Raw genomic sequence first — 24,854 nt, forward strand, 5'->3', positions numbered from 1 at the left:
GTTCTGATGACGCAACATTCTGAAATCAAAATGGAATAGACGGAGCGTGGCGTGTTAAAAGTTGAAGCTGGAGCAGATTTTTCACGGAGTCTGATTTCCTGGGTGGGCGGAGACCGGGAAACCGCCGGGAACACGTAAGGACGTTCCGCAGGTTTGACGGGGGTGGGTTTGGGTTTGACGCATGTCGCGTTGCTCCGTGTCGCTGGGCTGGACATGGGCTGGAGCAGCAGAGCATTGCTCCTCGCATTTACTGCGCCAGGTGGAGGGGAAACGAAGGCAGGCTAACGAGAAAAAATGAGCTTTAGAATTACAGCGGCGGAGCCATCGCGTCTGACCTCAATTCAGCTAAAATGATGAATGTAGGAACTGCCTTCCCAGACTCTCACTGCTTAACTAAAAAGTGCAAATCCTGTCCACAAATTTATGATTGCATCCTCTTTGCCGGTTTCCAAAGTGTTTTGAAGGGCACTGGAATAGTTCTCACTGATCAGTTTTCCCACAGTTGCTGTGAAAGTCCAGCTACATGCTTGGATAAAGCATGTGCATCTCGTGGAAGTGAGCTGACGTCCAGCCCTTCACAGAGGTGTGTGATGTGTAGCAATAAGACCAATGATCCGGGGGTCGTCTCTGTCTGAATGGAACTGGCAAACGCATGGAGTGTAAATGTTGAACAAGGTGCTTCATCATAGTGGCCTATAGATCTCCAGTGTTTCAATAGATCAAGATCAGATTCTCTACCTGATCAAGCTCACTGGCATTTGGAAGTGTGGCCTGCTTCCTCTCGGTCACCCTCACCATCAGCCCTGTGGCCTATCTGGAGCGTATCAAATTATTCATGCATACACGCACACACAAACACACACACACACACACACGAACACACACAGACACATCTTCTGTTGGGGCACCATCCTGCTGGTCCTCTGTCTTTTTCAGGAGGTGATGCCTCTTCTCTGTCACCTCCTGTCCCACTGAGCTTCCCGAAAGAAAGAGGACTGGGACAGTTTCCTGACGACTCCTCAGCCTGCTTCTCGTGATGCTGGTGACTGTGGGCCATTTGGGAGATTTAGATGTTGCTCTGTGTTTTCTGAGGAGTCCTCAAGACCTCATCTTCAAGGCCTGTAAACGCCAGCAGAGTTGTCCAGAAAAACATCTGCTGATCAAAAAGGAAATCTCTTCTCCAGATGTTTACCTCCTAAGTTTTTGAATCATGTTGGATAAATATTTCAGTGTTAACAAGCATATGTTAATATTTAAATCTGAAGCGCCTTCAGCAGAGCAATGCATTCTGGTAAACATGCTTTATCAAATCATTCCTTTGTAAGCCAACTTGTTTCTCGGTTACTCTCTCATCCTTACAACTGAGGCTGTCTTTCATGCCATTGTATTTAATCCTGACTGAGAATTTGCCTTTGCATTCAAATAGGGTTTCACGGCTGTGCTGGGAAACCAATAAAAGAGAACAATTGATATTTGAGAGTGGCAGTTTCAGAGGAATTTTGCCGAGAGCTAAGAGGTAATGCTCACATCCTGCTGCATGAAGCGCTGTTATTATAATTTTAATTATTTTATCATCGGGGGACGTGTTTTGTGGCTGGCTCTCTGTGTGAACAGCTCTGCCTTTTGCAAGCTTAATGGAGGGAGATGTGTTTGCATTTCCCTGAACGACATGGCTATTCATACCGCCTATGAGCCTCATTTAAACTTTTCTATATCCACTTTGCTGTCTACCTGGTTCTGTTCTCCAGGTTAGCTAGGAAAGGTTAATGCATAACAGAATTTTACACCAGTGTGACACATTAAGTGAAATGCACTTTGCTGACGTGTTGAATGAGAAAGGTGTTGCTCATTTGACTTCCTCTGCCGGCCCCTGGAGGATGGGCTCCCCCTTTAGTCTGGTTTCTCCCAAAGTTTCTTCCTTCTAGGGAGTTTTTCCTTGCCAGTGTCGCCTCTGGCTAGCTCACTGGGGTTTTTGGGCGGGGATAATGTAAAGTGCTCTGAGACCAGGTAATGTTGTGAAAATGCGCTATACAGATATAATTAAATTGAACTTTTTGATAGGTGGAATGGTTCCATCCATAATTTTTTGTGTAATGTGGTAGGCGGTGCTGAGGCGGGTGTGTCGGCAAGCTGTCCCACGTCCCTCGGGCATCTCTCACTGATTTTTTTGTGCTGTTTGGGGTAAAGGCTGGAGATGTCTGGGCTTGGGGTTTCCACGACGGCTCGACCCTTCATTTAGGAATTGCCTCATCAGTTAAGTGAGTCATAGGATCTTCACTGTGCCGCCCAGTGTCTCCCTCTGGCCCATTCCTGGAGCTGTCTCTGACCTGCCGGACCTTGGCTCGTGCGCCACAGGGGCTAAGTAGGTCACTGGGTTCACATGCCAGCCCTGGTTCTCCTCTTGATGCTGATGCTTCCTCGGAATCCGACTTGCACTTCTGAGACTGCGGTTGGAAGCACCTGTATATTAAGTGTTAAGTGAGGGCTCGCTGAATTGTTATACTGTGAGCTGTGGGGGAGGTGGCTCGAGGTCAGGTGGGCTTTGACTATTGTTTATGGCCTTAGCTTTTTGTGAACAAAGTGGGTTTTTTCCAGTGAAGCTGGCAGAGGCTGGCCCAGTGCCTGTCGCTTTAGTGCTGGTCCTCCCGCTGCTACCAGATGGAGAGGCCGACAGGACTGGGCCCTTGGGCCATCTCTGGGGAGTTAATGGAGCAAGGTCGAAATATTTTTATCCCCACAGTCGTCGCAGTGGATTGCGGAGATCTTGCCTGCTTCCTCCCTCTCTCACTCCCTCTCTCCATTAATCTTGCTGTAGCCATCTCTCATTCGCCCCCCTTTTTTTTTTTGTTCCTTCTCTTCAGGTTAAATGCCCCTTCGAAAGTTTCTTCTGAAATTGAGTCCTAGGGGTGTTGGGGCTGTTTTTAAGTTACCCAGGAGGGCTTGGCTTTGCCACAGAGACATTTGAACACCAGATGAGGGTTTTAAAAATCCTTGGGCATAAAAATACTCTGTGTCAAACCCGTAGGCCTTGCATTCGGCACGGAGCTGTCTGTGAGTGTTACTCATTATCCAGCAGACTTCTCCCTCCGTGTCGCAGTAATATGCACTTTCCATGTATCTTGTAGCACTTTGCCCATGTAGCATCTTCCCGAAAGAAGTGAGCGGAGTGGAAGGCCTCAGCTGGCGGAGAGCTCATCTCTACTCTACATCTCCCATGTCTGGCCCTAATGTTTAAACATGTTCCTTTAATGGACTTCTGTATCCTTTGCCATATGCCTTCTCTCTGTTAGGTGATGGGACAGACCTTATTTGTCAAGCAGGCTGCTTAGATTCCAGCATCGTGTGACAGGTGTCCCCTGAAGGCTGCTAATCAGGCCCTGCACATGTCAGTGAGCAGCAGGAAAATGTGCTGCCAAGCGGAGAGCCAGCACGCTTTTCATAGGCTGCCGATCCTGTTGGGTTCTCGTTCGAGACGTGATTCACTATAGGTCCTGCTAGAACCTCCCTTAAGAGACGACTCACCAGCGGTCCTGCCGGAATCTCCTTGTGATTCACTATAGGTTCTGCTAGAACCTCCCTTAAGAGACGACTCACCAGCGGTCCTGCCGGAATCTCCTTGTGATTCACTATAGGTCCTGCTAGAACCTCACTTAAGAGACGACTCATCAGCGGTCCTGCCGGAATCTCCTTGTGATTCACTGTTGGTCCTGCCGTAACCTCGATTGAGAGGCATTTCTCCGTTGGTCCTACCAGAATGTTCCTTGAGACGTTACATCATCGCTCCTGCCGGAATATCCCTTGAGAATCGTTTCACCGTCGTTGGTCCTGCTGGAACATCCCTTGAGAGTCGTTTCACCGTTGTTGGTCATGCCGGAACCTCACCTGAGAGGCCATTCATCGTAAGTCCTGTCAGAACCTCCCTCGAGAGCTGATTCACTGTCTGTCCCACTGGCATCTTGCTTGAGACATGATTCACCATTAGTCCTGCTGGAACCTCTCTTAATTGCTAATTCACCATCAGTCCTTCCAGGAACCTCGCTTGAGACACAGTTCACAGTTGGCTCTGCCAGAGCTTCCCTTGAGAGCCGATTGAGTGTCGGTCACACCAGAACCTTATTTTCTGGAACCTCGCCTGAGAGACAATTAGCCATCAGTCCTGCAGGAATCTCGCTAAAGAGACCAGCATCATGCTAGAATCTCAACTGAGAGACTGCTCTATCCTATCCCCCTTCATTTTCTTACTTGACTCTGTAGAGGGCATGTTTCCCTGGTGAGGGATGACCTGAGGCAGCAGCCAGTCAGAACCTCACCCAGGATCCCCTCTTTAATGAGCGTACTGTCACCTCTCGCTGTGATCCCCCTCCCCCCCATTTTCCTTGGTTGGTCAGTAAAAAGTGGTACCCTTAACTGATCGCTCCAGGACTCCTCTGTGTTCTCGCTGATGTGTAATCCTTGTGTGCTTCTCTCCATGGTGTGGTTATTGACCCGCTCGTCTGCGTCGGTGGTTTGAACCGAGTCGATGAATGTTTCTCGAATGCCGCTGCTTTTGGGGGCAGTCAGGAGCCTCGGAAACTGAGCATCAAATCCCACCCACTCTGTGGGTGGATATAGTCAGCTAGTGTTTAGTCCTGTCTTATAAAATGTTCCAGTGTTAATCTCGATTTTCTGTGTGGTACAAAATCTCTTTTTTTCTGAAATTTTGCTGAATATATCCTGACTGAGCAAAAAAAAAAAATCATCATCACGTGCCAGACAGTTCCAAGGGGAGACTGTGTCCCAGACATGGATAGACCTGAAACCGGAAGAGTCTCTGCTCTGCAAGTGAGCAAAGCTGTGATGTCTGAATGGGCTTCAGTTATGGCTCCCTATGCCATCCCAAGGGTGTTTTTTGAATGTAATTTACCTTTAATTAATTCAGCAGATGGTTTTTATCCAAAGCGACATACATTTTTGTGAGAAAGCAGGGTCATTCGGTCCCTGGAGCAATTGAGAGTTAAGGGCCTTGAACAGCAGATCAACTCTGCTGGATCTGGGATTTGAATCAGTAACTTTCCGATCACAGGTAAGGGTGTGGTTGTGGATTGCAAAATAGTTGGGTATGTTTGCAGTATTGCTATATGATGTAGGAGTGCAGAGGCTGATTGGGTATCATTGAGAGCTGGTGACCACTGATCAGTGTGTCTTTGAGTGTGTGTGTGTGTGTGAGAGAGAGAGAGAGAGAGAGAGAGAGAGAGAAACACCCACTGCTTCATCTTGAACCCACAAGAGTGGTGAGTTTTCCAGCTGAGATGAAGAGCATGCGATGGATTTTGCAGATTTAGCATACCAGTCATTATCGTTAGCGGCCCTGTGTAATTACAGACGCTGTGACACGAAATCCATACTCTCGTTAGCACTCGTTACACTTGTAGCCGGTCCGTATGGTGAGACAAATCGGTTCCTTTGATGGCTTCCTTGTTTACTCATCTGCTTTGATGAAAGGCTGCCATGTGACGGATGTATTCTTCACATCTCACTGCTGAATGGAGCGAAATCACTCTGTTAATGTGCTATATGACACGTTGGATTCTGTGCTTATCCCTTGGACAGATGCAGCAATATGCTGAGGTACATTGCTGGGTGTGTCATCTGCATATGTGTCTCAGTGACGTTTGTGTGCTAGCCTGTGTCTGTGCTGACCTGTGTCTATGCTGGTCTCTGTCTGTGTACTGGTCTGTGTCCATGCTGATCCGTGTCTGTGCATGTGACCGGTGTCTGTGATGGTCTATGTCTGTACTGGTCTGTGTCTGTGCTGGTCTATGTCTGTGTGCTGGCCAGTGTCTGTGATGGTCTATGTCTGTACTGGTCTGTGTCTGTGCTGGTCTATGTCTGTATGCTGGCCTGTGTCTGTGATGGTCTATGTCTGTGCTGAGCTGTGCCTTTGCTGGTCTCTGTGTGCTGGCCTGAACCCCTGCTGACCAGACCTCCTGCCTCTCAACCCTCATGTTTGCTTCCTGTCTCTGAGCACCACATCCTCTCTCTCCCTCCTTCCCTGTTTCGTGGAAGCGGTGCTGGTCTTTAACAGGTTGCCGGTATTGAGCCCCTCTTTTCATAACGTAGTCTGATTCGCATCGATCCAGCTCTCGTGGCCCTTTCTTCACTGCTGCTTCCATGCCCATTGTCCTCTTGACCAGCAGATCATCGTGTGAGGTCAGGATGGCGTGCCGAGAGCTCGGCTAGACAAACTGGTAGATGGGGTGATTAACTCGCCGGAGACTCGGGTCAGGGTGTTAACCAGCACTCCTTAACCTAATATCTGGATGCTGCATCAGTGGATTTTACAGTTTTGTGCAGCGTGTTAGAGCTGATGTGGAGGAGATGCAATTGTGGGCCGGTTTGAGGGCAACCCACACTATTTAAGGGTCCTATAAAGCCCTTAAGGACCAAAACCACGACCCCCCCCCCTCAGGCCTCCATCAGGTAACATGCAGTTGTCACATGCTTGACTGCTAACGTCATGCATCTGCTTTTCTAGTTGAAGTCTAGCTCTTCTCCTAGTGGCTCATGCTAGATGGTTTGTAAGGCATTGGGCGAATTGTCTCCATCAAGTTTTCGCATAAGCGTGTGATGAAAGTGCCTGGCTCTGACGGAGTGGAGGTGTCCTGCATGGGTGGAGTCGTGATGGATGTATCTGCTCCCTCCCAGCGATGAGGGCCTGATTCACCGCCCCTCCCTAGCCTTGTCGTAATTCACAGAGCTGAGTGGTCCAGCGACTGAAATGAAAATGTGTTCACCGTTAAAATTAATGCAGTGAGGAGGGCACTAGATAAATTTGGAAGTAAAAACATGCATTCACCTTCAATTCGGTGGCGATGGAGCGTGTGGGAGAATGTGGTCGAGATGTTAAGGGATCCTAGGTCCCGCAAACGGCCTGTGCTTCCTCCCCTCCACCTGTCCTCGGTGATCTGCGCTACATACTCCCCTGTGAAAGTGCAGGAGATTCCAGAAGGTGATTAGAGATTGAAGAACCACTCCTATCCTTGAGGATCCACATGAACTCTTTAATCACCAAGAAAACCCATGTCTTTTTGCTAAAGAGTGGACCAGCTTGATGTACCTGGGGCAACACCAGTCAAGGCCAAAGGTCACATGTTACAGAAACGTCAAATGTAGTATTTATAGAACTTGAGTCATATATAACTTAAGACTCCAACTGTATAGGTGATATCAAGCTCTGTCTTGTTGTGGTAAATAGTCTAGTCAGGTTTTGAAACCATCGTTTAACCAGTTTCAATGTTGTGAATCTTTTCCTTTGCAAATTCTTAGTTCATTGTTCCTGTTTAGCTACTTATTGACTGGATGTTGACCTGTATCGTGGTCATCCTTGTTCTGATCCTCCCACTAGTTACCTCCTCTGTCATTAATGATAATCAGGCTCCCAGTCTTTGCAGTAACTTGTAAAATGCTGCTGTCCCCATGTCTGAGCTGAATTTTTGTTAGTATTCAAACAGCGTCTTCCCCTTTGTAGCCAGAGCCTGGACGGTCCAGTTCTGCCTTTAGGGTAATTAGGTGTCTGCTTTAAGATGAGGCTGTCTCTGTGCCAGCCTACACGCTTCCCGGCGTGGTGTCAAGCCGTGAAATGCAAGTGCCACGCCACCATGAATGAGTTAGTTCATGTCATCCCCTATGAGCTGGAACGTCCTGCTTCTCCTCACTCCTGTATCTCGGAATTCTACACCCACCTGTAAGTGGAGAGGGCTGCTTGTCCCTGGTTCGTTCAGACAGCGAGGGCTAAATTTCATGAAGGTCTCTGCGAAGGCCCCCACTCTCAGCCCTCGTTAATGACTTCTCCGAACGGGAGCCTGGAGATGTTTCCGTGCGATTCTGAGAGCAGCGTCCCTGTGGACTCTGTCCGTACGCCGACTGCATCCTGGAAAACATTGATTAGTGATGCTGCTGCTCCAATTAGCAGGTTTGTGTCACACCCATAAAAGCTTTTGTGAAGCTTCTAATTAAAGAGCAGGAAGTCGTGCTGTCACTCCATTTACTGCTCGCTGCCGCGTTTCCTGGGAATAGCGATAAGGGCGCTGCGTGTCCGCATACGGGCGTTGCTTTCGTACTGTCTGTCTGTGCTTCTCCTCAGAGGCGCCTTAAAAATTACTGTCCTTTTCTCGCCCGTCTCCCTGCATTTTTTAATATTGCGTTTAGTTGGCTTGTATGGCAGCTTGCATTGCTTCTATCTAGGAAGCTTAGCAGACTTGTAACCTGCCACACACCGGCTACATGTTTTACTAGCTGTGGGTTTTTTTCTGTTGTTTCGATCTTTATTTTTTTTTTACAGCTCTGTGTGGATAAACGGACCATATGCTCGGATGAGCCAATAGCTCTGGCTGTCATGCATCGTGCGTGATAGTCTGCCGCTATTGTTTCTGGCTGTGAACCGCTTTAGAAACATTGAATGTTTAGCTGCAAATCAGAAACTTTCTAACAGCACTACTTACAGTTTTGGTCTGAGAATCCAGAGGGCAATGATTTGAAGCAGCAACCTTTCAGATTAACTTTCCTACTTTAACTGCTACACCCTCTGCTGCATTGTTTAAGAATGACACTCTTATGCATTACAAATGGTGCATTTACAGTATGAACACTGGTGGTGTCTTGCCTTGTCCAGGGGATACTTATCTCACTCTGAAATGTTCATGACTTTGTCATGCTGTACTGTGCTTGTGATAATAATGAATTGCTTGTTAATAATGTACATGCAAGGAAATATTCTTGAATTATGACTTGTTAGCATGTTTTATTCTTTACAAGTTGTTAAATGCCGTCCTGTACTCACCTTCCACTGCAAAATGTTGCATGTTGTGTTCACCTTGTAGCTTAATATATTAGCAGTGGTTCCTAATGATTTCTAAACATGTGATGTGTAATCACCTGGCCCCCAGCCAGCAACGCAAGCCTTTTCATGGCTGATTTTGTATGTTGCTGTTGGTAGATCTGACCCACACCTGCACAATCTCTATGGCTGTCCTTGAAGGGTGTTAAAGTTTTCTGAGAAAAGCAGAAAATGTATTTGAAATGAATAAATACTATATATCTAAAAATATGCAGAGGGGCAAAACTCAGCAGTCTCTATGGAGATATGTGCGTGTGATTTGTTTATATAGGTTTTATCTGGATTGCAAACACCTGCAAACTCAGATTGAAGTCCAAACTCACACGGGGGGGCTGGACCCAATGAATGGGGTTTATGAGGCAGATGGCAGACTAATATATGATAAAACTCGCAGTTTGCCAACCTGCTGATGGCTCAGTCTCCTGAAAGGTTTTATATATAATTAGAAAGACGCTTGAAATGACCAGCTTAGAATCTTTCAATCTGCTAACGATTATATAATTTAATTTTAATATGTTTTAAAAGAAACTTTGTTTTAACCTTGTTTTTTTTTTTCTCCATGCACTCTTTGCGAAATTGAACGAGCCAAGTCTCTGGTCTGTAATTAAGTTCAATGGGAATGACAGGTACTCAAAAGAGCAGGTTAAGTGCAGTGTTGGGTCAGAGTGTACAGTAGGGCTGCCTAGAAGTGATGTTAGGTAGTAGGGCTCAGGAGGGAAGCTTTGGTGCAGTGTTAGGTAGGAATGCCTGCTTGGAGTGTTGAGTGTCGCCGATCAGCTGCACAAGGCCAACATGGGGTGGAATTGTGTGTTCTGAGACGGGGAGGACTCATATGGGCCCTGGCGTGTGTGAGGCTTTCTGCATGCCCCCCCCCATTAGAGTCTGGAGTCACCAAGGGGGAGCGGGTGGAGTGGGGAGGGGTGTTCTGCTGCCTGTCCCTGTTTGAGGTTTTCTGGAGGTGACATTTGTGTGTTTTATCTCACTGTGATGTCAGTGTAAAGAGTGGCCCATAGGGGGCCTCATGGCTAAGGTAAGCACAACTGCTTTGCCTTATTATTTAAGGGGCTTTAGGGATATTCCATTTTGGGAGTAAGCTGTGATCCAGAGGCCGAGTTCCTTGCCAAGTAAACATGTCAGGGTTCTGACTTGATTAGCATGCCAAAGTTCATTCATATCCTTTTATTTTCGGTGCTATCTGGAGATCATATCTCCATGGGATTTATTCACTGTTAATAAAGAGTGTTTGCTTTGTTTTCAGGGTGATGTTTATGCTGATGGAGGTGTGAGTTTCCGGTACTGGCTGTTGATGGTTCTGTGCGGTGGCACGCCGCCATGACAGCTGAAATGTGTCAGTCACATCACGGCCTGTTCCTGTTCCATGTTTCATGAAGATGTTTGGCGGGGGGGTACATTTGCTGGTGACACCACAAGTGCAGAAGCAGCGTGTGGGACGAGAGCTCCTTGCTGGGTAGTTGTGGTGTCCCTGTTTCAGCAGTGCGGGAGATGTTTGTCTGACGTAGACATAGATCTCCAATAAGGGGGAACCTGCACTAACTTGTGATGTTGGACAGTGCTGGGTGTAAGGTGTTCCAGATTGTTCTTTTGGGGTACCTGGTTCTCTGGAACACCTGCACACAAACTGAAGGGCTCAGTACTCACAATGTAATAAAAAATGCAGATACAGTACACACGTAGGCAAACGTACACAAACACGTAGCATCTTCTTGTTCATTGAGTCCTTGAGGACAAACTCCATCTTGTGGTCCGGGATGGACTCCAGATTGATCCGACACCAAACAGAATGTAATATTCCAACTCTGGAAAGAAACAGGTTTTATTAGAAACTGCAGGGACAAACAACACTCATCGATCTGTCCTTCGTGTGTCATTGCGGCCCCGCCCTCCCTCAGCAGAGAGAATGTGAAATCGATGCTTGGGGTTTCCAGATGCCATTCACAGGGCTGGTGGCCATGGTGTTAATTCTTCCCCAGATCTGACGGTCCGTGGGAGTCTGTGTTTCCAAGGTGCTGGGACAGGTTCTCCCCCGCATGCTGCACTGCTCTGCCCTGTACCCTCCATTCTCTGGTTGCGTCACTTCATTAATGATGCGCCGTGTGTGATGCGCACGCTGCAGCCATGCTGGCCACTCATCTGTGTGTATTTAACATGTTAACACAGCATGCCAAGCCACGCGCTTGCGTTTACCGCGGGAGCTGTGCAGTGCTGCACTGCGTGTGGTGCAAGTCCCTGATTGGTTTTCGACTTTTGTAGCCTTTGGGCGGAGCTGACAGAGAATGACAGGCTCATGCAGCGTGGTAACGAGCGGGTGGTGGGATGGATAACTCCAGACCTCTGCATGCGGGCATCGCTGATTCGAGCTGTCAGCTCTCCCTGCTCCGGCTCTCCCTCAGACGGCCCCCTCCTCGAGCGGCCTGTGGTCTCGCCAAACGTCTGCCCCACTGCCGCTAATACTAATGGATCTCGCTGCTGTGAGAAGCGCTTGCACACTTTACAGTGGAGAGAACCCACTTCGGGACTTGTCCAGCTTTTATAGTGGTTGTCATGACAACTCCCTTGGGAGGCATCCCAGCCCCATGTCAAAGGACCACCCCCTGTATGGGCTTCAGCTAGCTGGCTGTAAGGTTGCAGTCTGCCTCATGAGAACCCAGCCTCTAGATATGCTGGGGTGACCTGCTGGGAAGACCCACTTGGGCTTCATGCTCCCCTGTCTTGTTGACTTGTCTGAGCTGTCAGACAACTGCTAGTTTTTGGTTTCCCATTTACAAAGCATCTCAATATGACACTCGGAGAATCCCCCGGGACTTCCCACTGCTCCGTGTCTTCAGTGCATTTAGGCTTGTGAGTCTGAATTCAGGGTGGCACACTGGCCAAACCGTGTGCTTGAACCTTTCCTGAAAGTCGCCCCTTCCCTCAGCACACCAGATGTGCTCCTTGCTGACGTTGAAGATTGTCAACTATTCAACTGCTAAGAAGCTGCAAGTGGGAAAAATTGGTAGAGATCGACTGAATTGTGTCATGGAAGGTCTTGGTGTTGCATTCTCCAGGAACATGCTTCAGATGAATCGGGTTTGATGAGATGACCAGACATTATGAACCAGAGAAGCTGGTCATTAAATAAGCCTGTGTTCCCTGTCCCCACCAGATGGTGGGATCACACTGTCACCGCAGCCGCAGGGCTGAGGTCAGTGAGGTGAGGATGTCTTTGTAAGCGTGTTTGGTGGTGATAATATACTTATGATTTGGAAGATCGGATCAATGGATGTCACTCCTCTCGTGGGAGGTACATGCTGCATTTCAGAGGAATGGTTTCTACTCTGATATTTAATCATTCTGTGGCCTGGTGGAGAGATGGATTCAGCACCGTTGAGGCAACTGGTGCCAGCTCTGGCCTCGGTTTGTACACTTTGCAGTGTGTTGCCGGTGTGATCGCTTTCACGAAGGAAATACCCCACGTCGGTCCACTGCCTTTCTGTCCTCATTTTTGTCCCATAAAGTGTGTGAACATGTACAGATGCTCCTCACTTTACGATGGATGGACTTAAGAAAATTTGACTTAATTCAAATTTTTTACATTCAGTAGTCATTTTGGTCTGTTGCCGGGCTAGCGATATGTTGTATGGTACAGCCGGCTGTTGCCGGGCTAGCGATATGTTGTATGGTACAGCCGGCTGTTGCCGGGCTAGCGATATGTTGTATGGTACAGCCGGCTGTTGCCGGGCTAGCGATATGTTGTATGGTGCAGCCGCCTGTTGCCGGGCTAGCGATATGTTGTATGTTACAGCCGGCTGTTGCCGGGCTAGCGATATGTTGTATGGTACAGTCGGCTGTTGCCGGGCTAGCGATATGTTGTATGGTACAGCCGCCTGTTGCCGGGCTAGCGATATGTTGTATGGTACAGCCGGCTGTTGCCGGGCTAGCGATATGTTGTATGGTACAGCCGGCTGTTGCCGGGCTAGCGATATGTTGTATGGTGCAGCCGGCTGTTGCCGGGATAGCGATATGTTGTATGGTGCAGCCGCCTGTTGCCGGGCTAGCGATATGTTGTATGGTACAATCGGCTGTTGCCGGGCGATGGCAGCATCCATCCAGCCAAGCATTCAGTCTCAGTAGCAATCGCCAATGTAAACATCTCAAACAGCTTTTAACAACGTATTGTACAGTTTTTTTTTCTGTGTTTAACTAAATAAACTTGATTCATTTATTTACTTTTCAACTACTGGTATTTAGCCAGTTACACCAATTATTTATTATTCAGTGACAATAGTTATTTATTTGTTTATTGTATCGTATTCATATTCAACTTACTATACTTTTCACTTAGGAGGGGTCCATCGGAATGTAATCCCATCTTAAGTCAACGAGCACCTGTACGTAGTCTAGTGTGCTCTAAGTGATATCTGCGGTGTTTGTGTGATTTTATTTATTTATTATTAATTAATGCAGTGTAATTCCCTGAACAGATGAGAGAAAGAGAGACTGGCTTCCGCAGGCCGTGTTCCTGTGAAAACTGTCGCTTCTGCAGCACAGGTGCTGTTGGCCGGCCAGATCCGATGGGATGCTGCGCGTTGAACCTGGAACTGTCTCTGCGAGGACACTGGGAGGCCCTGTTGCATACCGGTCATAGCAGACATGATGTCCAAACCTCAGGTGAGTGGATGTTCAAAGGTGAATTTTTCATTTTAATAAAATTAAAACTTCAGCGATTACAAGGCCTCTAAGTACCATATGGTGCAGCTTTGCCTGCAGTAACAGAAGCAGTAAATAGTCTAGTTACATTTACATCTCTCCCCTGCAGGGACAGTAAAATGAATTAGGCAGAATGGTTGACCTTATGGGACCAGCACTGGTTATAATGTCTGACTGTAATGAACTTTCTCTATGTGTCCTCCGGTTCCAGCTTCGCCCTTTGCCATTATCATTTATACCTCAGATCACACTGAAAGCAATGCCCTTCTGTCACCTGGGAAGCTTCACACGACCCCAAGTGAGTCGGCTTTCCCCCTCCTCCTGGTCCTAGGGACGGCGGCCCCCTGACCCTGAGTGGACCGGCATTCCTTCACCTCCTTGTCCTGGGGACGGTGGCCCCATAAACCCAAGTCAGCCAGCTTTCCTTCCTCCTTCTTTTCCCTGAGACGGCCACCCGCTGACCCTGAGTGAGCCGGTTTTCCCCTTCCTCTTTTTCCTGGGGACGGTGGCCCCATAAACCCGAGTGAGCTGGTTTCCCCCCTCCTCGTTTCCCGGGGACGGCCTCCTCCTAACCCAGAGTGAGCCGGCTTTCCCCCTCCTCGTTTTCCTGGGGACGGCCTCCTCCTAACCCCGAGTGAGCCGGCTTTCCCCCTCTTCTTTTTCCTGGGTACGGCAGCCTCATAAGCCAGAGTCACTTTGTTTTTCACAGCACGTCACTGTGGCTGACCACAGTAAAAAAAATTAAATAAAACATGTATCTTCTCAACTACAGAGAGCAAAGTGCTCATTTGAAGATACACTGTCAATCCTTGGTGGATCCTGCTGTTGCAGTATGGTACCAAATGATGCTCTCGGTGCATTCAGGCACATAGCTAATTACTGCTCCGTCCTGCTGCGCTGAGTCTGATTTGAGAAATACCTTTTTGTCTAATTTTGATGGTCTGCTTTTTTGTGCCGTTTTTACCACTGTTTCATTTCCTCCCTCTTTCATGTTGTTGGCTCGTTAGCAAATCATTCCAGTTGATTTCAGCAGCTGACGGAGAGGAGTTCTCCACGTCAATCCCCACGTCTGGTCATGCACTGGGGAAAACAGTTAAAGTGCCAGAGGGAGAGCATTTTGGCCACCTGATTGGCCAGTATGACGCTGCTCTGCAACAACTAGCAGAGGCACCATAGCTGCATTAGCCTAATTTGAGCAATCAAGCAATGAAGAGCAATTCTGTCCTATAGAAGACAGAAACTGGACCACAGTATGCTCTTCAAAGCAATAGAGTGGCTGTTTGTCTAAGCAGCTATCATCTGCCAGCTTTCATGTTCATATGTTATATCCTTGTCCATTTCTTAGTTCTGTGCTTTTTCATCTTTGCCTTTAGGTCACACACAACAATATGTCTGCCTCTTCTCTGAAGATGTGTTCAAAGTGTCCCCTTCTGGAGGAGAACATTCTGTCTTTTTGAGCTCCGTTTTTCTGCAGGCTTTCTTCCCTGCTAATTTAGAAGAAAATCCTACACGGACTGAAAAGAAAGGGAAAATGCATTTGAACATCGATCAAAAGTGCTTTGAAATGATATTAGTTGTCGAATGGAAATTGGCTCCATTGGCTGTAGTAAGAATTCTGTTTGTGGCCTCTTGGATTTTACCAAGAAAGACGCACCAGACAGGGCTTCACCTCGAGTTCACAGGCATGTAATACATTAATTAGCATGTTCACGCACCCGTCAATTTATTCACATTTCCAGTAAAGAGAGAGGATGGTATGTATTCCAGCGAAGTAGAGAGTGATTCATGGTTGTCTCCATGAAGTGGGTGCAGAGACATTCCAAAGCAATAATGAGATAATGAGACAGGCCCAACCACTGTTTCCAAGGAGACCCCGAGAATGCCCAACCAGTGTCTTCATTAAAGAGAACCTGAGACAAGCCCAACCAGTGTCTTCATTAAAGAGAACCTGAGACAAGCCCAAACAGTGTCTTCATTAAAGAGAACCTGAGACAAGCCCAACCAGTGTCTTCATTAAAGAGAACCTGAGACAAGCCCAACCAGTGTCTTCATTAAAGAGAACCTGAGACAAGCCCAACCAGTGTCTTCATTAAGGAGAACCTGAGACAAGCCCAACCAGTGTTTCCAAGGAGACCCCGAGAGAAGCCCAACCAGTGTCTTCATTAAGGAGACCCCAAGATGAACCTAACCAATGTCTCCATTAAGGAGACCCCAAGACGAACCTAACCACTGTTTCCAAGAAGACCCTGAGATGGGCCCAACTAGTGTCTCCATTAAGGAAACCTTAACACCCCGAGACAGAACCAAAAAGTGTCTGCATTAAAGAGACCCCAAGACAAGTCCAACCACTGTCTACAGTAAGGAGACCCTGAGACAAGCCTAAACAAGCCCAACCAATGTCTCCATTAAGGAGACCCTGACACCCCGAGACAGAAACAAATAGTGTCTGTATTAAGGAGACCCTGGGAAGCCCTGACCATCCCCAGCTCTCATCCATGCTAGCTTCTCCCCTCTCTGTGCTCTCAGGCAGTACGACACCCCCTCCCCACACGCAAATCTGGGCATTTTAGCCTCATCCGGGGAGCCGTTGCTGCCGCCGCCGCCGCCATCTGCTCTTTGCATGCGGCTCGGTGCTAATGAAATGCTAATGGATGCCGGCGCGCTGGAGGCCCCGTTGCTGCCCTCATCTGTCTCCTGGCCTCCTGCCTCAGGTGTTGCCTGTCCTCCACTGTGACCCTGTGCATGAAATCCAGCCGCTTTGTTTAGCGAACATGCTTTTTAAATGTTTCTGTTTGTTGTGTATGATTTGTTTTGGGTGGGGAGGGGGGGGGGATTGTAACTATTTGTTTATTCCCTGGCAACAAGTGCCTTCTCTGTTGCTAATGATTATGCTTCGGTACATTAATTCTGCTTCAAAGAACACAGATACTTGAGTCTCTGGTTTTATTGCTTCGCGATGGGAATGTATTGTTCTAGCCTGCTGGTCCCAGTGCCCCCGGGAGGGGCTCACATCCGCAGCTGTGCGTCTAAGGTCGTAGACACAGGGTGGGTCATCCCGATTCCCTCGTTGGCATCCACGGTGTGTCATGCTGCAGTACCGTATCCCACACGGATTGCAGACCTACAGCGTGCCATTAATGTTTGCTGTGATTTACATCGTCTGTGGTCACACTTCCTGAGTACTGAGAGCGAATGCTTGGCTTGTTGCTGAGACTAATGACATGAATTAAAAAGAAAAGCCACTAGCTGGCTGGAAATAATGATCCCCGGCCCAGGCAGCGCTGATGGTGTCTGATGTATGATTGGTCAGTAGCTGTGTCCAGCCAGACAGGACAGGGTGGGATCACATGACCGTTGGGGTCTCTCTAGCGCCACCTGTTGAATGCTTGCAGAATAACAGGGCTTAGCTCCTAATTAAAGTGCCAAAACAAGAATTGTGAATGTTTATGGTGCGTGTCTATGGGGGCAAATCCCCCCCCATCCCCGCTCACAAATCTCACTGTCTTGCTGCGGTGACCCATGTTCGGCTGGGCATTAAATGGCTCATTACCAAAATGTAAATTGAAAAGCAGAATTCACCTCCTCTACTGAGCATGGATGTGGGCCGTGAGTCTGTGGGGAACAGCCCTCCAGGGGGCGCCATGCTCCGCAGTCGCCTTATGTGTGATATGCAGTTTCCAGAACAACGATGCACCCTGGCGTACCTGGGAACATGGCAGGGGGCAGCAGCGGCGGTGTTTCACGCTCGAGTGAGCAGCCGTGAGTAAAGCGTGGGCCACCATCCTCATCTGTATCCGCCGTTCAGAATACTCTGCTGCTTTAACGAGACACGAGGAAGCCGTCTCCGTAATTTATGTCACCTGCAGGAGAAGCCAATTCCGACGTCCTGACCTGGGGAAACATGAATGCAGCTTATGCAAGCCGGCAGCACTGGTAATATCTGCTTTTTTCTGACGTTGGTTACCACTGGCTCTATTTGGACAGAACATTCTAGTGCTACGATTAATTGATTTGGCTTTTGTGTGCAGGCACTGCAGAGGACCTGCTCACTAATGCACCGGTCTGTGCTCATATTCCTCCCCTGATTATGCGAATAGTTTGGCTTCGGGTTAGACACGGTCTCCTGTTTGACACTTTCACCCACCTGCCTTGACCTCTTGGGCTGTCCTATCGACTGCCTGGTTTTCTAACATGGAAAACCCGCACAAAGAGATCATAGGAAGGGTATGGGAACATCAATATTTCATCTCCCCTCTAATATGGCTCATTATGTGGTGTTTTTAGCACTTCAGAGCACTCAGCAGCCTGGGAACCATTTGAAGTGTGTCTGCGGTGTCACATCTGACTGGTATCCGTGGTCGGAACAGGAAGTGACCGTCGTTATCGTCTCACGTGGGCCTTTTGCCGACGGTTTTTTAATCCTCAGCCACCCGGGCTCTTGCCCTCTGGGAAAAGGGCTCCAAGAGGCCTGGCTTCTGTGCCTTAGGGTGGTTTCTCTTAGGTCCTTCCCTGGTGTCAGGCAAACAAGGGTTTGGTCCCCCTGCCATTCACCTTCAAAGCACATTTAGTTTGGTTGCGTCAACAAAAAGGGGAACGTTATCTCTGATGAAAGGAAGGTGCTTGGATAAAGCCCTGATGGACCAGGTAACCTGATCAAAATTTCATGACAGAGCAAATATCTCTGCGCTGATGGGATTTGTTTGTCAGTGATTTAAAGCCGAGGATGGTGACCGGCTGCTTTGGAAGGGAAAGAAGAATGACGATACAATCTTTACATTATATTTTCACTCCTCCTCTGTGTTCATGAAGCCCCCTGCTTGAGAAGTTCATTTCTCTAACTGTAAGGATTACATTAATATCTCCTCTGCTCTGACCAAAGGGGCTATCAGTGCTCGCTGCTGATTGCTCTCCCACTTGCTGCCTATCTCAGTGGTCATTGCTGCTTCTCAGCACTTAGACCTGCACTTCTGTCTGTGCTTTGGGTGAGATGCTGTGCTCCTGAAGTCTACCCCTGCCTCTCACCGGTCTGGAGGAGCAGTAATGATGTGCGGTGCAGGTTGGTAACTCTCACGGTGCAACTTAAGGCCTGTAGGCCGTGTGTTCCATGATGGCACACCAGGGTGGGGGTCCCCGTGTATCTCACAGGAGCCCCTCTTGTCACTCGACGATAATTTATTTGTCCAGACCTGGTCTATTCTGGTCTCCAGCACATCTTCGGCTGGGAAAGAATGTGGGCGTGGACCAACAAACTCAGACAGTTTTGCTTAAATACCACTGAAAGATCACCAAAGCAATTTGATGTCGTTGTTTACAGTGTTGGTTTTTTGCTAAGAAAAGTGAAATGTCAGTGTTATTAGTTTCAGTCCGGAATCATCTTCTGTTCATTTCCTGTAGATTATGTTGTAATGTTGTACTATTATAATTTTAATAGACTGCTTGATCTTTGCAACTGGCATTTTTGTATAAAACACATAATCTTCCAGCGGACACCCTGGATGATCTGGAAAATTTCATGATCTCGAAAATGTTGCTGGTGCTTAGATCTTCCATAGAGTCTTTTCCAATGCGGATGGAATGTGGAGGTTCACTCACACCCTGCGTGTAGGTGTGTGTGTGTGTGTAGGGGGGGAGGTTGCGTTTCTGCAGGGATTTCTCTGTTATTAGTGCCATTCCTTTTCATAGTTGGTTCCTCCACGTAGCTCAGGTCTGCTTTCAGATCCACTACCATGCTGGTCTGTTTCTTGTTAGTCGTTTGTTATATTACATTCATTTAGCAGATGCTTTTATCCAAAGCAACATACATTAGAGAAAGTAGGGGCAGCTGTCCTTGGTGCAAATGCGTTTAAGGGCCTTTCTTAAGGAACCAGTGATGAAATCACACTGCCGGCTCTGGGATTTGAACCAGCATCCTTCTGATCTCAGTGGGTCCTAATCCAATCTGATGCTGTGAAGGCCTCCCCAAGAAGACCAAAGGAGTCTTGGTCTGGTCTACATCTCCTGTGTGTGACTTCTGCTTTTCTGCAGGTGGTCGGAAGGCACAGAGCATCCAAGGTTTGAGGACCTGCCCCTGAAAGCTGCCATGTCCCGTATCGTGCCCCCCCCCCCCCCCCCAGCGATGTGTCAGGTGGTCAGTCTGGCTGGTGGGGGTGAGCTGGGGTGTCAGTACAGCACATTACAAAAATGGTCACTCATGCTTCTGCCAGGTTTCGTAAGGCTAGATGTTAGTGAGATCCTGCAGCAGGAGAGGAGGTTAAACTCCCCACTGTGGGGCTGTGCTGGCCGCGTGGGTGGGGGTGCTCACGGACTCTGCTTCACGTTACCCCCCCCCCACCCCCGCTTTCCCTCTTTACACGCTTGCCAACAGCTGATGAGCTTGATGGGGCTGGCGTCGGCGTGAGCTCAGTAAGGACATGCTTGGAGAGCTCTCTAAATCAACAGGAGACACGTGTGTGATCACTCTGCTTCACTTATTCTTGCTTTGTCGCTTTTATGGTTTAAATAACTGAACGATACATAACAATCCTAAATTAACTCCCCCGGTCTGAATTCTTATCAGTCAGGCAGTTTTTGCAGTTTTAATTAATAAGTAAACAAGCTCCGTTTTGTTCCTGCAGTTTGGCTGATGAGATATAATTTATCACCGTGTTTAGACTGCTCTTTCGTGAAGGACTGTCACCTGCCCGCAGCCTGATGGCACGTGTTTGCTGAAAAATCAGCTGCCTCACAGGGCAGCATTCTTAGTTCAGCTTTAGATCATAGTTTTGTGGTCGTATTTTCAGTCCCAGAACATTTTCATTTGTTTGTACATTTGAGAAAGCTGGTTTAGTCAGTCCTGGGGGTATTTTGGGCTTTAAGGGCCTTGCTCAGGTCAGTCCACTCTGCCAACTATGGGATTTGAACCAGCAACCTTCCAATCACCAGGTCAGAGTACTGACCCACTCACCCCCCCCATACACTGAGTGCTATGGATTACCTCTTCTCTGTGTTAATGTTAGACTCGTATATCAGTGTGCCACTGCAGTGCATTTGGGGAAACGTCCTCCTATTTCCTTCGTATGGTCCTCCACTGCTGCACTTAATCACATTTTAATGGCCATGTTTCCCATGTCTGCAGATGGACCATAGTCTCTCCATAGTACATCATCTCAGAATCAGTGTAGTGAATTTTGTCAAAGGTCTGTCAAAATACGACATGTATAAGTGTACTGGGTGGAGTCGGGAGGGTTTTTCATGGTAAATTGATATCTTAAGTGCTGTGTGAAAGAGAACATCTCGCCAGGCAGCCTGGATGGGATAGGGTGTCCTCCGTTTGACGTTGTTAGGGAGGAGCTTGTGATCACCGCGGCCACTCAGCCATGTCCCGCCGGGGACATGCTGCTGTTTCAGATGCCTAATTTGTGCCCCGGGCAGTGGGAGCGGTGCCCCCTGAAGGTGCGCTCTCTTTAGGACGTCTGTCTGAAATGCCGTAAGAAAATGACATGAATTAGGGAGAAACATCTCCGCTAAAAACCTTAATGACAGCTTTCCGCTGCTGTCTGACCTGCTTCTGCACTGATTTGTTTACCTTTTTTGGGACTCGAAGCTCTTGCATTAGCCTCAGATTGCGGGTTGTGTGTGTGTGTGTCTGTGTGTGTGCGTGTGTGTGTGTGTGTGTGCGTGCGTCTGTCTCCCACGACTTTGCAGGTCTTCACACTTGCTTCCCTGTTATCCCGGCCTTGCAGCCATACACTTTGGAAAATGGGATTTCCGACTGTGTCCCTGTCCGGCCCACTGCCTCGGGGTGTCTTTGTGGTGTCCGTGCGAGTCCCTGGGCGCCGCTGCCGTTATTAACTCTGGGGGTTAGCGGGTCGTCGTGGCTGCATTAGCGTCATCGCCACGGCAGCTGCTGTAAGGTGACATTGCTCCAGAGCCCCTCCCTCTGCGCCCACCCCGCACATCTGCTTCACACCAAACTGTACTGCCCCACTTCACCTTTAGGGGGCTTCCTCTCGCTTGGCCTTAGCCGGAGGCACCGGCCCTGAACCCATCGCTGACCGTACACTCTCAGGCTGTCCTTCAGTCTGAACATGGAGGAGCTCCTCATCCAGGGTATAGACTCTCTCTTCTCCCCAACCATGACCCATTTTCTCTGCCCCCGCACCCCCCATGAGATGGTCTCTGATTCCTGACCGTGGTCGCAGATTGGACTGAACACCTGTGCAGACGAGTGGCACAGGGCAGTACACGACGTTTCTCCACTGATTCGTGGTGTTTGCTCTGGCTGCTGATTTGGTGTGATTGCTCACTTCGCCAGACCTGGGGGGGGGGGTCGCACTAGCAGATCCTGGTACCCGTGTCCGGATTACCTGGTTTTTCTGCTAGTGATCTCATTTTGTTGAATTCACTTCGACTCAATACAGACGGAACATGTGCTGAAATAAATCTCCATAGTGAATCATTTTCATCATCATCACAATTTCTACTGATGAGGGTCATGATGTATCGTTCCAAAGCAGCAGGCTCTAGATGTCCCAAAGCCAACTGGGAGACCTGATCTGTCTGGCTTGTCCTGGGGCTGTGAGTCAGAGGATTGCGGTAAAGACCTGAAGACTGTATTTCACATCGTCTGAGGATCCAGGCTGGTGTTTATCTTACTTTCATGGATCAATAATTGGTAAGTTAAAGGACCTCGGCCCGAATGCCCTTCAGTCGGTGCACTTGGCGAGCCGAGCCTGTTCGGGCCAGTGTAGAAGGAGATCCACAGTTCAGTGACCGGAGATGGGCCCAAAATGGACCATGCAATGTCATGTTCACAGTTGGCACTGTGCCGTGTGAAGCGAGAGCATGGTGATAAGTGTTTACCGGAAAACAGTGCTAATCTCAGGAAGTGTTTGTGTGCAGCTTTGTCGTAATGATGGTGCTAATTAAGTGCATCACGCGCCATTGTGAGGAAGCGAATCGCAGCCATCGTCTTCATGGTAGGAACAGCTTCTATTCCTGGGACAGCTAATATGTCTGACCCAATTAGGCACGAGAGGGGGGCTCGGGGGACTCTGCTTTCCTGAGTGAGGACTGGTGACATGTCCTTAATGCTCCCAGCAAACCCAGGGGGGATGATATGGACCACGGTGTAGCTCTCGCGGGTGTAGAGAACATCCAGTGTGATGGTGTGGTTGGAGTCCCGCTCAGGTCGCCTTCTGCTACCCAGCTGCTCTGTCCTTCTGCCTCCTCTCCCTCATGCTTAAGGTGTGTTTGCTAGTCTGAGGTGTAAAGCCCCCATCGCCACAGAGACGGAATTTTCTTGCAAGACGTGAGGGTGTCGACTGTGTTAGGCAGCCTGGCTACGTCGTTTCTTCCTACACTGAATGTATTTCTCCATCTTCTGCTGTGTGGCCCTGGCTTCAGCCTCTCATGGACCCCCCCCCCCCCCCCGCAAAGCCCCACACTGCACCACAGGGCCGGGACCCTGTCAGCCGGATGTCGGACCCTCCCCCGCGTCATGTGTGACAGGTTCTCTCCTTAGGGGTTGGTTTATCGAGTTATAACAAGCTAACGAGACGGACACACAGCAGAGGGACGACACCTCCTATTACCCCTGATTATCGCGTTATTTCCCCAGGGGCCCTAACGTTTAATCGAGGCCGCAGGCAAGAGCATGCACAGAATGGGGCATAGACTCACACAGGCGCTGCTCGGTACCGGACAGACCTGTAACCTTTCATATCACCCCACTGTGCAGGGGCGCCATAAAATGGGGAAATTGGGGCGATTCCAAGGGCTGCTTAGTGAGAGGGGTCTTAAAAATATGGAGCGTAATTGGATTGGTCTGGGTTTGGGGCCCAATGTCATGTGCTTTCACGGTCTCCAAAATCTCAAGTAGAACCATTTCACTTGTGAAACAAGCGTGTAAATTTGGAATTGTGAAAACTGATTTTTGTCCCGTACCTCCTCATGCCGTGTAACGCATATCCTGACGGCGTTCTCTCCAGGTTCTGTCAGAGATTATCAGGAGGCGACAGCGGACCTCTCCTGCGTCTCTGAGGGTGGCAGCTTGATGTGCCCACACCAGCCGTCCTACTGGAGGCTTTTCATGTGCAGTACCTGTGACCACCCTTGCATCCCATGGTTGGGTTCATGCTAAGAAAAATTCCCGGCATCACATGTGAGAAAGATGGCAGAGAGACCTGCATACAGCCCTTTGAAGGCATTCGTGGGAACCCCACCTCAAAGCAGAAATTGAAAGAAACCCTCTTCCCACTGGAATTCTGTCATTTTATGGACATTTAATATTAAATGCATTTATCTGACACATTACACTCACAGAAGATGCCATTCATGCATGTATACATGTTCACCTCAATCACTGGCAGTGATTTCCAGTTAGATTCTGGATTCAGTGACCTTCATGTCAGGAGATTGTGCTCAGTGGCTCAGTGTAAGCACCTGATATTACAGGGGGAGATGTGTTCAGCATAAGCTGAGCCCCAGACACTGATTTAAACTGCATACTGAGCACCGGTCACTGCATGAACACTCATTTAAACTGAGCGACTATATATTACACAAGTTTTAAAACATGTAACGTATATGAATATAAATTGTACTCTTCCAAAAATAATATCGATGATTCACATTAGTTCTGTTCTGTGGAATAGTATATAAAATAGATATTGATTTCTGAGCTTCATGGCTTAACAGGTTGGTCAGGGATATCCCATAATTTCTGCATTTGGAATATCTGTAGTCAATATTTTTCCAGAGATAAATGTTAAAATGTTAGGAAGACGACTTGAACATTAAAGAAGACAAATAATCTTTGCAACATTTTATGTGTGCGAAGCTAAAGTGCCGCAGTGCTTGAAATTGATTTTGTAGCTTTAAACTGTAATGCGCGCTGCATTTATTTCTGCTGCCTGGCTTTTGTGGGAAATGGGGCAGGCATCTCTGACGCATTGCCTCTTTGGCACTTTTTGTCCAAGGTTGAAATGTCGTTGCATTAATTTGTGCAAAAAAAGACAGACTGTCACGGAGTGACAGGGCACACTTGGGGAGGAGCTGGAAGGGTGTGGCTTTGGCCCGGACTGGAAGACAGGACAGGGTGGGGGCCTCATTTCACCTGCTGTGAAGAATCTTCCATTTAAAAGTATGTGGTAACGGAACCTGTATTCCTACTTTTACAATGTGCAAATAAGTATCTGTTTCGTTATTCGGACACGTCGATCAATGCATCGCCTTTGGTTAACAACTGTTCCTAAACATGTTTGAGTTTGCATATTTAATAATAAAAAATTTC

At 48.3% G+C, this 24,854-nt stretch overlaps 1 long non-coding RNA gene across 4 annotated transcripts; it reads left to right on the forward strand.

Moving 5' to 3' along the window:
- Nucleotides 1–24,812, forward strand: LOC140587646 (uncharacterized). Of its 4 annotated transcripts, none has more exons than XR_011989329.1 (4): nucleotides 1–134; nucleotides 13,424–13,543; nucleotides 14,956–15,939; nucleotides 23,551–24,812. It is a non-coding gene; the product is annotated as an uncharacterized lncRNA (long non-coding RNA). The 4 variants fall into 4 exon arrangements; XR_011989331.1 differs by lacking the exon at nucleotides 23,551–24,812 and adding an exon at nucleotides 13,794–13,880 and having other exon boundaries at nucleotides 14,956–16,407; XR_011989330.1 differs by lacking the exon at nucleotides 23,551–24,812 and adding an exon at nucleotides 13,914–14,049 and having other exon boundaries at nucleotides 14,956–16,407.
- Nucleotides 24,813–24,854: the final 42 nt, after the last annotated feature.

Source organism: Paramormyrops kingsleyae, chromosome 1 (assembly GCF_048594095.1).
Source record: "Paramormyrops kingsleyae isolate MSU_618 chromosome 1, PKINGS_0.4, whole genome shotgun sequence".
NCBI lineage: Eukaryota > Metazoa > Chordata > Actinopteri > Osteoglossiformes > Mormyridae > Paramormyrops > Paramormyrops kingsleyae.